The sequence below is a fragment of the Rosa chinensis genome, chromosome 2 (assembly GCF_002994745.2).
Source record: "Rosa chinensis cultivar Old Blush chromosome 2, RchiOBHm-V2, whole genome shotgun sequence".
NCBI lineage: Eukaryota > Viridiplantae > Streptophyta > Magnoliopsida > Rosales > Rosaceae > Rosa > Rosa chinensis.
The window spans coordinates 46,459,089-46,475,512 of NC_037089.1; the positions used below are offsets into that span (position 1 = coordinate 46,459,089).

Genomic DNA, 16,424 nt, shown 5'->3' on the forward strand with positions numbered 1-16,424 from the left:
GAAGATATTTTTTACAAATTTGTCTAACATATCTAGCCTTTCATTTATGTTCATCTCCACCCTCCATTCATCATTTTTTGGGCTATAAATACACTTCTCCTCTCACTCTCAAAATACATTCCTTCATCCATCTCATCTTCTTTGTCTCCCCATTTCCTTTCCATTTTCCTTCTCCATTCTCTAGTTTTAAGTTTCTGCATTTTCAAGCAAGAAGAGGAAGAAGAAGAAGGAGCCGTGAAGATCATATCCTCCATCATCCACCTTGAAGGCTTGCTTCCAAGATTCAAGATCCAACCATCTAGCTCTCCATCTCCATCTCCACTCACGGTGTAATTCGTTCCTTTTCCTTGTAACCTTTTTGGTTTCCTTGTTTGATTTCGTATGAACTTGTTTCTAGTTAACAATAATGTTTAGGGCAAAGTTTAAGCCCAATTTCTATGTTTAAATAAAGTTTTCGAATTCTATAATTGTGATTCTAAGTCGCTTATGTGAGTTTGTTCGATTAAATTTGCTTTACAGAAAACTTTTATATGTTTATCTTATTTGGGTCGACACTTATAGGATTTGCATGTAATTGGTGCTAGGTTTAAGAACATGAAATCGACTTTTCGTTTTGTGTAACTTGAATCAAAAGTAGTAAAGGTTCTGGACAAGAATCGAATTTAATTGAAGAGGATTGCAATTAGGTGGACTTTTCCATAACTAAGTTGTACACTTGAGTTGATAGCCTTTCTCTATGTCTAATGCGTTGAACATGTCATGATTGACTAGCTTTCTAGGGCTTGATTGCATGTTTGATAGGATTAATCTAGGTGCTTTCGCTTAGGTTAATTAGCATTGAAAAGTAAAATATGGGAAATCATTTGCTTTCGAATGTTTCACATGATCAACTCCTCTCTCATGACTTGGAAGAACAATTATAGGGTTTGAATCGAATTTGATTACATGGAATTGATTTTGATCTTTGTTCCTTGCGTTCCACCCTTGTATATATGTTTTTACGTTTTCTTTATTTTATTTATTTTAATTTTAATTTTAAGAATCCTAATCCCCCCCCTTATTTTTTGTTCACTTGTATATATTTCTATTCATTATTTTATTTTTGTAAATAATACTTTATTATTTTAATTCTTTATTTGTTTATACAATTGTATATATTTATATTCTTTATTTTATTTTTGTAAATAATACTTTTCTTTATTTGTTTCACAATTACAAGTGTACCCTCAATCCCCGGAATAGAACGATCCCTATTTGCTTATACTACTAACGATATTTCAGGGTTAAATTATGCGCTTGCTTTCAGCGCGTCACCAAGCAGCTTGCTTGATTGAGGCTTCGATTTCCAACCCGGAATCGTGATGAGAAGCTAGGTGATACGGCGTCAGAGGGAGAAGAGATTGATGCGGCGTCTCTGATGAGAGGTGAGGTGATGTGTCTACGTGATGATGCCATCTGATAGACACCAAAAATCAAAGTAGTTTCACGTAACATAGAGTCAGCAATAAAATCAAACAATACAAGACAGAGAATTTGCCCACCAACTTGATGGTCATGTGAAATCATTCCCTTGGGGTACTAGCAAGATTTTGTCCACTGTGTTGTATCTCCCAACATCAAACCTGAACAAATGCATATTATTCCTAAATCATAATCACTACTACAAAACATATTGCACCAATTAAATTCAATAACTATCTTACAGATTAAGAGTCAATAGCTTTTTTAGGAATAAAAATCGAAAGAATTGAAACCTGGTTGACCCAGGAGGTGGCGACAAGGTGATTGGCTTTGGGGATGAAGCTGAGGCTCGAAATGGAGTCGTTTGGAGGTTCAGAGACCTATTGATTGAATCCAAATTACACAAAATTAACAAATATATATATGTATATATATATATTCATGAATCAAATCAAAGAAAATCAAAAAGTTGAATTGAATTTAGACCTCAAACTTGTTGGGATTCGTGTTCTGATCGATTGGCTGTTGGCATGAAACTCGACATCGGAGAAGCTAGCTGCTGCTTACTGCTCTGAAACAAAGATTATAGTGGCAATTGGTTAAAGGAGAAACACACAGACGAACAAAGACAGTAGCGATTTAAATCAATTTCAGGGTTGCTGTTTTATAGAGAAAGAGATAAGCAACTTACAGAAGCCGGTAGCGGAAGTGAAGAGCAAAACCTAGAGAAAGAGAGAGGGAGAACTAGTTTTGCTTTAGAGATGGCTATGCTTTCGTCACGAACCCAACGAACCCAGTCCTTGATGGCCTAGACCCAAAACACCAAACATCATGATTCACAAATCTGGACAACCCATTCCCAATTATCAAACATCATCAGCATGGGTACTGGGTAATCGATGTTTACCTAAGATTCAGGGATTGAAGCCTTGAAGGAGTCGCAGAGATCAGAGATATAGACTTGCAGTGAAGGTGACTCGGTGGCAGAGGAGGTGGCTCAGGCAGACTAAAAGGGGAGGTGGCTCGGTGGCTGGAGCTTGGAACTCTGGAAGGCGGAACCAAAATGGATCCGAACGGGGAGAGAAATCGCTACCGGTGGCAGATCGAGAGAGAGAAATCGCGAACGGTGGCAGATTCGGGACCGGCAGCAGCAAAGCACGATAGCAACAAGCCAGATTGAGAGAGAGAGATAAGTGCAAGGTATATGCAGTCGAGAGAGAGAGAGAGAGAGCTGAGTGTCGATGTAGTCGAGAGAGAGCTAAGTTCTTTCTTTCTTTTAGACACGATGTGGGAATCAAAACCTAGCTAAAAATTTTCTTAAGTTATTCACACAACGGAAATATATCTCACTGTCGTCTGAATGTATAAAATGTGAAATCATGGAGGGAAACATGGCGCCTTCAACATTTTTGGTTAAAATGTTACCACCAGTTGCATGTTCACACAACGGAAAACCTTAAATCTGTTGTATGATTATTGTAGCTTGCACTAGCCCTATCTCGGTGAAGACATTCAAGCAAGCATCCTTCAACTTTGGTGCTTAGTTTTTCAATCACACAACGGCAATAATAAAACCCGTTGTCCTAGTAGCCCAGATTTCAGCTTTTCAACATCCATCCGAAACTCCGAAGTGGAGGGAAATCTCCCGTTAAATTTTTAAGGCTCAGACGACAGACCATGCTTAATTTCCGTTGTGCAATGTAGTTCCTATAAAAAAGTTATCACTTTGTTGGCATTCACACAACAGAATTCAACCAGCACCGTTGTATGATTAAACTGACTTCAACACACAACAGATGATTTGTGTTCCGTTGTGTGATTAGTGTTGTGTGATTAACATTTTGTACTAGTGAAAGATCGTTAAACTAACCCCATATATATAGATTTTATCCAGAGCGGAGTTCCGCTATGAAATTAAAGTGTGAACGTTTTCGGTCTCCTTTCGGTCGCATATCCACATCTTGACCGTTCAGTTTTTAGGTACTAGTGTATAGATCATCTTTACAAATTTTCAGCCAAATTGATGATCGTTAAGGTATCTAGCTCGCTTAAACCAATCGACGGACTGAATTTGTCAACCTGAACCGTAATAGCTTTAAGGCAGTAATCAATGTCTTAACGATCATCAATTTGGCTGAAAATTTGCAAAGATGATCTATACACTAATACCTTAAACCTGAACAGTCAAGATGTGGATGTGCAACCGAAAAGCGACCAAAAACTCAAAGTTCACACTTTAATTTCAAAGCGGACATCCGCTCTAGATAGGATCTACATATATATATATATATATATATATATATATATATATAAACTGAACGGTTGAGATGTGGATGTGCAACCGAAAAGCGACCAAAAACTTGAAGTTCACACTAATTTCAAAGCGGACCTCCGCTTTGGATAGGATCTGTGTGTGTGTGTGTGTGTGTGTATATATATATATATATATATATAAAGAAAACAGTATAATATTAAATGAAAATGATGGTTAATCTTTCATTTAACACACACACACATATATATGGCCTATAAATATAATAAATCTTTATTCATAATTGTGATTGGGGTGTTTGTGTGTGTGTGTGTACAAGCAACAATACAATTACCTTTAAGTCATTACCTCCTTTTTGTCGACCATTCCAGCTTTATTAATCTACTTTTGGTGTAGACCATCTTCAACAACGTAAGCTAAATTTTAAGTTAAATAATTAAAATAGCTATATGTTTAACAATTTTAACAAGTTTAAAGCAACTAATGCAACAAGATGAGTGATTTTTCATTCGGAATCTCTCTTGTCATTCTATTGCTTAAGCTTTAGTAGGTCTCAAAGTAGGTTTGTATGTGATCATCACTCCTTTTCATATGAAGATTGCCTCGTCCTCATAATAATGGTGAGATATCACGTCGGGCCTAAATATTGAATTAGATATTATAGGCATGCCCAATAGCCTGACTTGCTATTCATTATTTAACCAAACGAGGAGAGATGTTGTTCATATTTATAAGATAAAGAAATTACACCCACACACACTAACTATATGCAACAATGTAATTACCCCAAGGTCAAATAAAATTAAATCTCTCATTTTTGTTGACCTTTCTGACTTTATTAATTTCATTTTTGGTATGGAACATATTTGACTATCTTCAACAAAGTAAGCTATACTTAAAGTTAAAATAACTAAAAAAAAGTGAAATATAGCTACAAATTGAACAATTTTGCAGTAGCAATACTAGTTATTACAAATATTTTATCAAATCATAAATTACAATTTAGATAAAGGAAAAAGAAAGTAGGAGATAAAAATATGACTATTCAAAATTCCTATATAAATATAGCTAGCCATTTTATCAAAAGTTATATTTAGCTTTGCTTTAGCTACTTTGTTAGAGATGCTCTTAGCTTATTTTTTTATAATTCTAATTGGAACATTTTGAGCTTAATCTTTTAAATTTTGGTTTGCAATATCTTCCTTATTATTTGAATATAAATATTTTGGATATTACATTTTGTTTGCTACTTTATGGTTGGATTATCAGTTTATAGATATGTTTCCGGATAATTCCTATGTAAAAAAAAAAAAATGCATACTAGGATTAGAGGTCCCAACTTTTAAAGTTTGCCTCTGAGATCTCAAGTTTGGTCCTCGGACTTGCTTCCTTAAGTTCCTTATGATGAGCAGGAAGTTGTTGGAAGAGAGGAGTCTTGAGCTCGTCGATTCATTACGAGCAAAGGCATCAGCATATTCAAAATCATTGTGGGTGGAGCGTATCAAAGCGCCTAAGAATTTTCACTAAAAGCATCGGGGCCAAGATACACTTATGGGCCAGCAAAGATTGTTAAACCAACCATATTTTACTCATCCGATTGAAGGAGAGCGATGCCAACCTTCAGTAAGTTCTAGCCTACTCCTTGAGTTTTACCTTTTTTTTAAGGAATTGAAGAGTAATCAATTTTATTCTTTCGTCTTGTCACAGAAATTTGGAATGTAACATGCATATACTCTCCGCTCCTAGCTACAGAGACGCCACCTATTGTGTGTCATTAAGTGCATTTTACGATGACAAAATAGTAGGCTGCCCAAAGTGTGCTTTTAGTTGTCAAAGTGCAAAAGTTGGTAGTTGTGCAGAGTAAGTTGCAGATCCCAAAAGCTAGCGCAAACTGTAAATTGCCTCTTTATCTGTGAATTCTTATTATGCAGAAGATACTGCCATATTGTGGGGACTTCCTTACTTTAATGACATTCTTCCACAAGCTGGTCCTGGAGCATTCGCGTAGTCAGAAATCGTACTAAGCAGAGATAGGTCTGCTTTTACTTGGGAAAATGGCTGGGCTTTCCTCCTGAGGGTCTATTTCAAAGGTGATATGTGTATAATGCCAGACGCATAACCTCAATTACCAACTTTAACTCCTAGACCAAATATTCCGGTATTTAATCCTGCACTAGTAATCTTGGTGGCTGTAATTTCTTATATATTGGTATGAGCCTTCTGTAGGATGGTGTGAATTATTGTTCCAACTAGGGTGCTGCACTAGCTACTTGTGCTTTCTACTGCACTAGTTTTCATGGTGGCTGTAATTTCTTATATATACATAGAGGCCTTCTATAAGATGGTGTAAATTATTGATACAAAGACCCCTACCTGTTATGTGAGCCAACAAAAATTGTCAAACTAACCACATATATACATACATACATATATATATATATATATATATAACGAAAAAAGTGTGTGTGTATATATATATATATTAAATGATGGTTAATTAATCTTTCATTTAATACACACACACACATTTTCCTGAATGTATTCAGGATGTGGTCTCCTTTGATTGTACTCATCTCATTTTTTTTTTTAATAAATGGGGTTTGGAACCCAGTCAAGCTAGGAGGCTCATCCCCATGCCCATGTTATTAATATTAATATTTCGTTGCATCGGGGGGACGTAATACCTGTACCCCGAGCATACATAGTTGCGTGACAATTATCCTCATAGAGGACATCCTGTATGAAAACAGGTACCTCAATTAAAGAGAGATCCACAACATGATCTAGACTAGCAAAGTGAGCTAATCTATTTGCTACACTATTTACTTCACCATAAACATGCCGAATTCTAATATAGTCAAAAGCAAGCATAAAGTTTTTACAATCATCTAGAATCCAACTCACCTCAGAGTTGTCCTCCACATGGTGATTAAGGGCAATAACCAAAACGGAGCAATCACTTTCCACCTCCACATCCTTCTAGCCTTGATGAATAGCTAGTAGCAATCCGGCTCTGCAAGCCTCAGCCTCGCTCTGATATGTGGACCCCAGAAAGGGAATCGACCTAGACCAAGCACCACAAAACTTGTCTTTGTCGTCCCTCACTATGACTCATATACCTCCATTCGCATTGCTGCTCTTGAAGGCCCCATCAACATTTATTTTGAGCCTTCCACGCGGTGGGAAAACCCATTTGGCCTCCCCTCTTCTCTTCCCTCCATTTGGAACTTTAAGAGGATGAAATCTTTGGTACTCGCCTACAAGGTGCATAGCCCACGATACTGCATGCATGGGGTTAAAACACCCCCTACCCACACCAACTTGTTTCTTTCTAACCATATGGTCCAAAGTAACATAAAGAAGATATCAATTTGTTGTTTATGGAGAACTTCAAGCATGTTCCAGACCCAATCCTTCAAAGAGGTTGCTGCATGGTTTCGAGTCCGAAGCCCTAGGGAGCTGTAAAGCCACATGCATGCAATTACATTGCACTCCTTAAAGACATGTAAACTCGTTTCTCTCTCACACCGGCAGAACACACATATTTGGTCATCCAACTCCACCCTTTTACCATGTATGCTGCTTTAGTGGGCAAGACAACCTTAACCACCCTCCAAATAAAATGTCTCACCTTTAGTTGAACTTTCGCATCCTGGACTTTTCTCCATAACATGTGATCACCTGACCATTAGACGTCGTGGTTGGAGAGGAAATTGAGGCAGAAACCCTTGCTACATGGTTGTGATGCCCCCGAAATTCGTATTTATTTTTCGAGAATTTTCTGAAATTTAAATTGTGGGTATCGGATGGTTTCGTGGCTCGTGGATGGAGCGGAAGTGTTTCGCGTGAATAATTATTCAGGAAGCGTCGTTTTAGGGGGGGGGCAAGGGTTGAATTTTTATTCGTTGGGATTCTCTAGAAACTTCCTTCACAAAAGTTGTAGAGCCCGTCGATATGAGTTCGTGGATATGTGGAACATGGAAATCGGAGTTTGTACGAGGAAGTTATGGCCATTGGAAGAAGTTTCCATTTTGGTATAAATAGAAGTTTCCCGAGTGGGAAACTTACTATTTTCATTTGGTTTCCTTTTCCGGAAACTGTCTTCCTCTCTCTTCTCTTTCTTGACTCATTCAGTGTCGAAATATTTCGACTGACCTGACCCGGATTTTTCGGCAGTCTCTGGCAATGAAAGTTTCTAAATCAGTTCGCCTCCTCCATCTAGTCGTCCCTGTGGTGTCCTCTAGTGGCGATTCGTGGCGGTGATGGCACTAGAAGGCGGCGGAGTGTGGTGTATTCGGACCCGGTCGAAAAATGCAGCTCTGGCGACTTCGTGGTTTCATACTTCCTCGGTTGAGTTCAGAGAAGGCTCCTTGATCGATCTATGGTGGTTGTTTGGGTCGATTTACGTGGAACTTGGTTCAACTCGGGTTGAACAGTGATCCACGACTTGCGAGGTAGTTTTTGACCCTTTATGCTTAGTTTCTGACTTCTGGTACGCCTGAATTAAGCGCACAAAATTACCCTGCAAAAGACAATTGTTTGTATAGGATAAGCAGGGATCGTTCAGTCCAGGGATTGAGGGTACACCTGTAATTGCAAAAATAAATTAATAAAAGTAAAAAGTTTTATGTACAAAAATAACAAATAAAGAATTAAAATAATAAAGTAAAAAGTATTATGTATAAAAATAAAACAAAGAATAGAAATATATACAAGTTAATGTAAAAAGGGGGGATTGGAGTTTTCAAAACGCAAACAATAATAAAAGAAAGAAAATGTTTTTGTGTTTAGGGATTCCAAATCAGATGTATGGACGTTGAGAACTTCGTAATCCACCACTAGCTAAGATAAGAGAAATACAATTTAACCTAATCTTCAATTACTAAAGCATGTGAATGAAACCAATCAAGAACTTTAGGATCGCCGCTACAGCCTTATTTTTCCCAAAATTACTTAGAACCGTGAACGCACTACATCTTAAGCTTGCTTATATGCAATCAAGGTGTAGAACGCTACCCTATCAAATTAACTCATTAAGCACACATAAACACATTAAGCTCTTTGGAAAGATTGATTTTAGAGTACAAAACTAGTGAGGAACGCAATCCTAGCATGCATTCTATTTGTTTGATTTCACCTAACATGTAGGCTTTACTACTTGAGTGTTTTAAGACCGTGAACGCACTGCACCTGAAAACTAGCTCCAATTACATGCTCATATTTTAGGTGATCAATCTAAGACAAAAACATATAAAAGATTTTATAAAACAAAACTAAATAAAGCATTCACAAAACCTTGTAAACGAAAAAGAGATTCAAAAGCTAAATATCCATCACATAACTAGGATTTCATACTAGTTCTCAACAAGAAAATTACTCACTCATAGTTTGGAAATCCAAAAAAAATAAAACCAAAAGAAATTACAAGGAAAAAGATAGAATTACACCATGAAGGGAGTGGATGATGAAAAGCTTGAGACGTTGATCTTGAATCTTGAAAGCAAGACTTCACTATCACGGCACAAGGTGGATGATGACGGCTAGGAGGCTTCATGGCTTGTTCTTCTCTTCTTCTCTTTGCTTGGAAATGCAGAAACTTGAAACTAGAGGATGGAAAGGAAAATGGAAAGGAAATGGAGAGACAAAGAAAATGGAATGGATGAAGGAATGTGTTTAGGAAAATGGAAAGAAAATGGAGAGACAAAGAAGATGGAATGGATGAAGGAATGTGTGTAGGAAAATGGAAAGGAAATGGAGAGACAAAGAAGATGTAATGGATGAAGGAATGTGTGTAGGAAAATGGAAAGAAAAGGGAAGATAAAGAAGATGGAATGGATGAAGGAATGTGTATAGGAAAATGGAAAGAAAATGGAGAGACAAAGAAGATGGAATGGATGAAGGAATGTGTGTAGGAAAATGGAAAGGAAATGGAGAGACAAAGAAGATGGAATGGATGAAGGAATGTGTCTTAGAATGAGAGGAGAAGGTGTTTATATAGGGAAGAAAAAGAAGAGTGAAATGATGAGTGGAAGAAAAATAATGAAAGTGGATCTAAGTTCACTTGTAAAATATGGAAAAGATAGAGAAATGATGAAATGAAAGCAAAGCATGAAGGTGCAGCAACATGGAAGTGATGATGATCTATTAAAGAGATTGAAAGCAAAATATATCCAAGGAAAAAGAGAAAAGCATCTAGCTTTCTTCATGTGGGTAGGAAACATGAACATGTGAATATTGAGCTGTTTTTAGGTCAGTTTCTGCCCCTTTATTCCTTCAATTATTTCTCCAACAAGACTTCATTATATGCATTCGACTTCTTCATATGAAATGTTCCACTATGAGTGTAGATCATCCTGACAAATTTTCAGATTTTTATTCCATGCGGTTGGGCCGAAAATGCTGCTGGACCTCTTACAGGTCTAGTTTTTCAGTTTTGCTTATGTAGAAAATTGGACTGATTGTTTGAAGGCCTTCCACTCATAGTTTGCTCTGGCACTCTTCATAAGAAATGATCCTTGGGCTTTCTAGAATGAATCTGGAAAGTTTCAACTCATTTGGAGTTCGGATGGTTAGTCTGCCACTCCTCATTTCTTGTCTAGCTCGCTTTCTCATTGGCTCAATTTCTCCAAGACACGCTTTGTCAGGCCAAAATGCTCATTTTGGGGCCAAATAGCTCATTTCATCATCATCTACTCCAATGTACCTAAAAAATAGAAATTGAGTTCAAAATCGATTCGTTAAGGAATTAACTAAGCAAAATGTGAGGAATTAACTATTAAAATACCACATTAAAATGCTCCTATCAACTTCATACTAGTTATGAAAATTCAAAAGCATGCTTGGATGAACAGCTTTGATGTTGGGAGTTTTGTGAAATATTGAGTTTTGGCTTACGGCGGTGCGCGCACCGCCTGTGGTGTTCTGGTGGCTTTCCAACCATGTAGGGAATTGGTTTTGGTATTATATACGTTCTACTCATTGATACGAGCGTTTCGATATATAATATGCAAATTTTGGAGTTCATATGGATTTTTTTATGATTTTTACGGTTTCATACCGGTCGATTTATTTGATCTGTGAGGATTCGAGCTTCCGATCAACTTGTGGTTTTGGCATATCGATCGTAGAAGTATTCTGGAGACATTGGGTGGTCTCGGATATGGTTTCGTCTTGATTCGCATCACTTTGGGAATTTTAGTTCAAAACAAGGGTTTCAGACTTAAATCGTTTGTGGATTGTTGCTAAGTTGAAACCGTATGTGATTAGGTACTTGACAAGGTATCTTTGGATGGTTGTTTTGTGGTGTGGCTGCCTTGTTCTATATTGAAGACGGAGCGGGAGTTTCAAGGTGAGTAATCTCACAAGGTTCATTAATGAACGGAATACCTTTGTTGTTTTGAGAGTTATTTAGTTAACTGCAAACTATTGTTGGTATTAGTGGCATTCCTGAGTGAATGACCACATGTGTATATATATCTATATATATATATATATATTTATGTGAAATATGTATATTCTTGTGGGTAGAGGGGTGATTTATGTAATAGGGATTGATAGGTTTCATTCTATTGCTTGAGGCTTGATTTTTCAGGAGAGAACGTGTTAGGAATTGGGAATTCCTATTGTTTGGGAAGTGTCAAGATTTGTGTGGGTTGTTTAATGTTTGATCTAACGAACTGGGGAGGTCTGAGGATTTAGGGTTGCTGGGAGTGATTTGTGTGGTGATCTGTCTGACGATCGAGACTTCACGCCTTTAGCCAGGTGAGTGGATACGATTAGTTAGAGCTCTAATCCGTTGTTGGTACATCATGGGGAGTAGCAGGGAGCTATCTGATGCTCATGAGTACGTGTTTTTCAAAGAGAGTTTCGGGGAGTCTTTCTTTTAAATGTCCTAGGAGGACTTGTGAATCATATTCTATTTGTTAGGTTACCGATAGATATGATTGAGGATGTGTTGACGTGTTGTGTGTCTAGATTGGACTGATTTGTTGTTAGTACATCATGGGGGGTAGCGGAGTGCTATCTGATGCTCATGAGTACGTGTTTTTAAAAGAAACTTTCAGGGAGTCCTTATTTTAAATGTCCTGGGAGGACTTGTGAATCATATTCTATTTGTTAGGTTAACGATAGATATGATTGAGGATGTGTTGATGTGTTGTGATTACAGGCATTTTTATGCGCATAATTGAATTTTAAATACTAGAATTAAGTTAATCCTTAAGTTAATTACAATGTAATTAATCCATTTTTATTTATTTTGTAGGAAATAAGCAGAGTCAAAGATATCAGAAGAAAATAATGCATCATCGGAGTATATGATAGAGAAATGAAGAAAAGAAAAAGTTGGATTAATTAATCATTGATTCAATTAATTGATCAAGTCATCAAACTATGATTAATTAATCATGTCAGCCACATCCCACAGAGCCATATTCACCTTTGTATGTTTAATTAAGTTGTTCAATTAACATGAGCCAATTAAATGCTAAAACGTGGCAGACCATTTTCCCTACCTTTTCTCTTATTTTTCTGCGCAACCCAGACCTTGAAATGATCTTTTCCTCCATTCTGTCTCTCCCAGCCACGTGTCCCATACTCTCTTATGAACAAATTTCAGCCACAGACTCGTCCATTCCCTTAGGTCACAAAAAGGGCAGCTGAGACAATTATATAAATCCTCAACATATAACTCTATAGGGGAAAACCAGAACAGCCGCACCAGGCACCACACCAAAAATAGAGGCAGCCCCTTTAGGCTGCTCTCATTCTCTTCTCCTCCATTTTCCATATTTTCTTTAGTTTTATTTTAGGGTTTTGAAGGATTTACTCACCCAAAGCTTCAAAGAATTCATCAAGGGCTCAATCTCCACAAGATTCAAGATTTGGGTATTTTGTGGGGTTATAATTCAAGGCTAGTCATGCTAGCTTCCTAGCTATTTGTAACTATCATTGTTTTGTATCTTTGATGTCCATAATTATGGGTTGTGAGTAATTTCCTTGTTGGGGGTTAGGGTTGTGTCCCTAACCCAAATTTTGTGTAAAAGATGCTTATTTGAATGTAATGATGCAATTTTCATATGATAGATGCTTGTATCTATTTTTGTTGGGTTAAAATACATGTCTAGGAGCCTTGGTAACTCTAAGGTGTGTATTTTGAGCATGGCTAGGACGGAGTTAGAGGCTTGACCCCCTCTAATTCCTAAGCTAGAAACCTTCAATTTCGTATTCAAGGGGTTATAAGCATTGCGCGGGCGGGTCGCTTAGTAGTCTAATTCCTCGATCTCTACGCCTCTTGATGTGAATTAGTGACCCTTGAACCCGCTCTAATTCATGCCAAGTGAATTCCTACAACTCTTGAACCGGATTATGAATACCATGAAAGGGAATTTCGGTCCTTGAGCCTTGAACTGCCTTGGATACGACTACCGCCAAAGTAGGGATTTGCATCTACATTAGATTAGCTTCCGACTCTTAGAATTTGGGTGAAGGAACCTCCCTAACACCCGTCATTCCCATTTATTTGGTTACACTTTTATTAATTTATTTTCATTTTTATTAATTGCTTTAAGTTTCATTACATTTTGTTAATCTAAAATCAACTCTCAAAATATTGAACTCCAACTCATTGTAAATATCCATCACTAGGCTCTTAGTTTTGATTAGGCTTTGGTGAAAATCAAAGCCGAGCATTGCTAAGGCTTGGTTCCTTAGATTAACATTTTTTTTTCTTTTCGTTGTTTGCTAAGTGTCTTTATTTCCGATTACCCAAGAATTGTTGGTTAGCCACTAATCCCCGTGGTACGATAAACTTTGGGCATAATATTTCCCTATCTTGACAATGATACGTACGCTTGGGTAAATGTGTATCAAGTCAATGGCGCCGTTGCCGGGGATTAGGGTTTAATAGCCTCAATCCCTTGGTAAATCGGTTCTTTAGGTCACTTTAGCATATTTTTATTTCTTTGTTATTAAAAAAAAAAAATAGTTGTTTATTTTGTTTGCTTACGCTCTAATTTTATATTTTCTAATATCTTTGGTTACTAATCTTACCTTTGGGAACTCATAGGTGCTTATTTTTTTTATCATATTGAGCTATGGATCAATGGAGATATGGATGGGAAGATCCGAGGGGATATGAGCAAGAAAGTTTCTATGGTGGAGGTCATCAAGAGTGGAATTCTCATGCGGTGGGTTCTATGTCCTCTTGCAATAAAACTTGTGCTTTGTGTAATTCTCCGTGACATTCACGTTTTGAGTGCTCTATGAGATTTGAATGCCCAAATTTTATGCAAGAGCGTGAGTACTTGTATCAAGAGACATTTGTACCCGACGTATATCCACAAAATGAAGCTTATGAGCCTATGAAGGAATTCGTTGAAGGACTATTAGCTCAATTGCAAGCCTCCCGAGATCTATTACAAGGCTCTCAAGTTAGGATTTCACAAGAAACCATGATGTCTGAAGGATATCCTTATGAGCAAGCGTATGAGTCTAGGAAGCCTTCTCTTGAAGAATTGCTAGCTCAATTGCAAGCGTCCCAAGCTCGATAGCAAGCTTCTCAAGAAATACTTATACATACCAATGAGCAACTTGAGGCAAGTCTTGCACAAGAGCCACCCTTCACCATTTATGAGCATGAATCTTTCTTTGACCAAGTGGAGCCTATTTCAAGAGAAGAAGTATATATCGAGCATCTTGAGCATGAATCCTTTATGCAAGTTGAAAATGATGATAGTGATGTTGATGTACAAGAAATTTAGCTTGGTTATGAAAGTTTCAATGCAATTGGGGTAAGAGACTACACTTCGGAGGAATTGGTACAATATTGAAATCTAAGCTTCCAAATGAAGGGAAGATACTTGAAGATGATTCCGAAGAGGAGGATGACTTGTCTAGTGAGGAGGATACGGAGTTTGAAGTCATACACCATAATCCCTTGTTCATCGAGGAGGATGCGGAGCTTCAAGTCATATACCATAATCCTTTATTCATTGAGGTCGATGTTCCCAAGGAGGAAGAGAGTCCTTCAATACTTTGTGATAGTCAAGAAATTGAAGAGCCAATGACTTTCTCTCCTCCTACATCCAAGGAGATCCATCATGAGCTTCCTAAGGTGGATTGTAGAATATTGAGCACTTACATTCTTAATGAGAGGATTGGGATCAAGGTACTTTTACCTCCCAATCCACCATTAAGTGGTCAATGTTTCTACAATGAGGTGATGTATTGGAAAGGAAATGAAGTACTTGCACTCACCCTTTCCCATCACTCTCAAGAGCTTCAACCACCTATTGTTCCTATGAGCATCATTTCTAATCCACTTGAGAAGGAGAAGGCAAGGTTGGCTCCTAGAAGAAAAATTGAGAAGAGGGGGAAGACTAAGAAGCTACACTTTTGGCCACCAATTGGAGTATTCTTATGTAGTTCTTGGTCTTGTCTCTATGACACATCGATGAGTCTCTTAGCCCCAAACAATAGGGTGGTCGTACTTGAGAAGTATCCACCTTGACAAATATCATGTTCTAAGGACCGGCAATGAAGTCCTTAAACAAAGCGCTTGCTAGGGAGGCAACCTTAGCACATCCTCAGTAGTATTTCTTTCTTTAGTAGTTTATTTTTGTGGTGAATAAAGGTTTTTGGTCAGTTTTGGGAGGATGGGAGGTGTCTGGAGTTGGAAATGTGAAGAAGAATTAATTTGGTAGTGAGCAGTTTCTGTCCTGAAAATTCAGTTGATTTTGGGTGACTATAGCTTCCATTATACATGCTATTTTGAGCTGAAATTTTCTGGATCTATTCTTCTATATATCTACTATCTTGTGCTAAAATTTGAACCACTTTCAGTCACTGGAGCTCTATTTATTTAATAGTCAATGCATGAAGTTCAGAATAGAGGCAGCTACTGTAGAGTGACTTTGGGAAGCTACACCTTCTACATCCTAATCAATTTGAAGCTAAACATTTTTAGAGATGTATCTTCTCATGTTCTCTATATACAGAAGAAACAGTTTTTACTTTGAACCTTTCTAGCTTCAGATATTGTGTTCCAAGTGACAGAGGTCAGAAACAGGGCACAACAGAAAATGCAGAACAGATTAGTGAGTTTGGAGGCCAACAATTTTTGACTCAGAATTTCTATTTCATTGAAATTTTACCATCAGGTAGCCTTATGAGTCTAATTTCATATCTCGTTAGTCTCACCCTATTTGCACCTCTGGAGCTTCAGATATTTCTGTTTTGGTGACTGAGGGTAAGAAGGAGTCTTCATGACAGATTGGCAATTTTGACCAGCTTTGGTTTTCATCTCAGTTGGAGATAGGTGGCTCACTTTATATGGATAGAAAGCACTCTAAGTCTACTTTCGAATTCATGCAGTCTCACTTACTTATCACTTTCTGATTTTGAGATATGGGCATTAAAAGACAAACAGGTCATTGCTGATAGTTTTCTGCACTCACTTGTTTTGTTCACTCAGGTTGGTTGGACTTCTTCGCACTTCATTTCATCTTTGGAGGATAATCTATGGGCAGTTTTGGGTGTATTGGAGGTGCCAAAGCCTATGAGCTTAATGGAGGACCCTTGTCCTTAATCCTTTCCTATTGTGTGACGCATTGCTCTTGGACACTACATATTTTTCAATGGAGTTGATGTTTTCACGAGCACCTTGAGCTAGTATAGAGCATACATAAAGGAA

The 16,424-nt window shown here is 37.5% G+C and overlaps 1 long non-coding RNA gene across 1 annotated transcript; it reads right to left on the reverse strand.

Annotated features, from left to right (window-relative positions):
* Positions 1-1,607: 1,607 nt before the first annotated feature.
* On the reverse strand, positions 1,608-2,488 carry LOC112185378. The gene is made up of 5 exons (XR_002930227.2): positions 2,369-2,488; positions 2,153-2,269; positions 1,948-2,032; positions 1,755-1,841; positions 1,608-1,622 (listed from the first exon to the last, which is right to left on the reverse strand). It is a non-coding gene; the product is annotated as an uncharacterized LOC112185378 (long non-coding RNA).
* Positions 2,489-16,424: the final 13,936 nt, after the last annotated feature.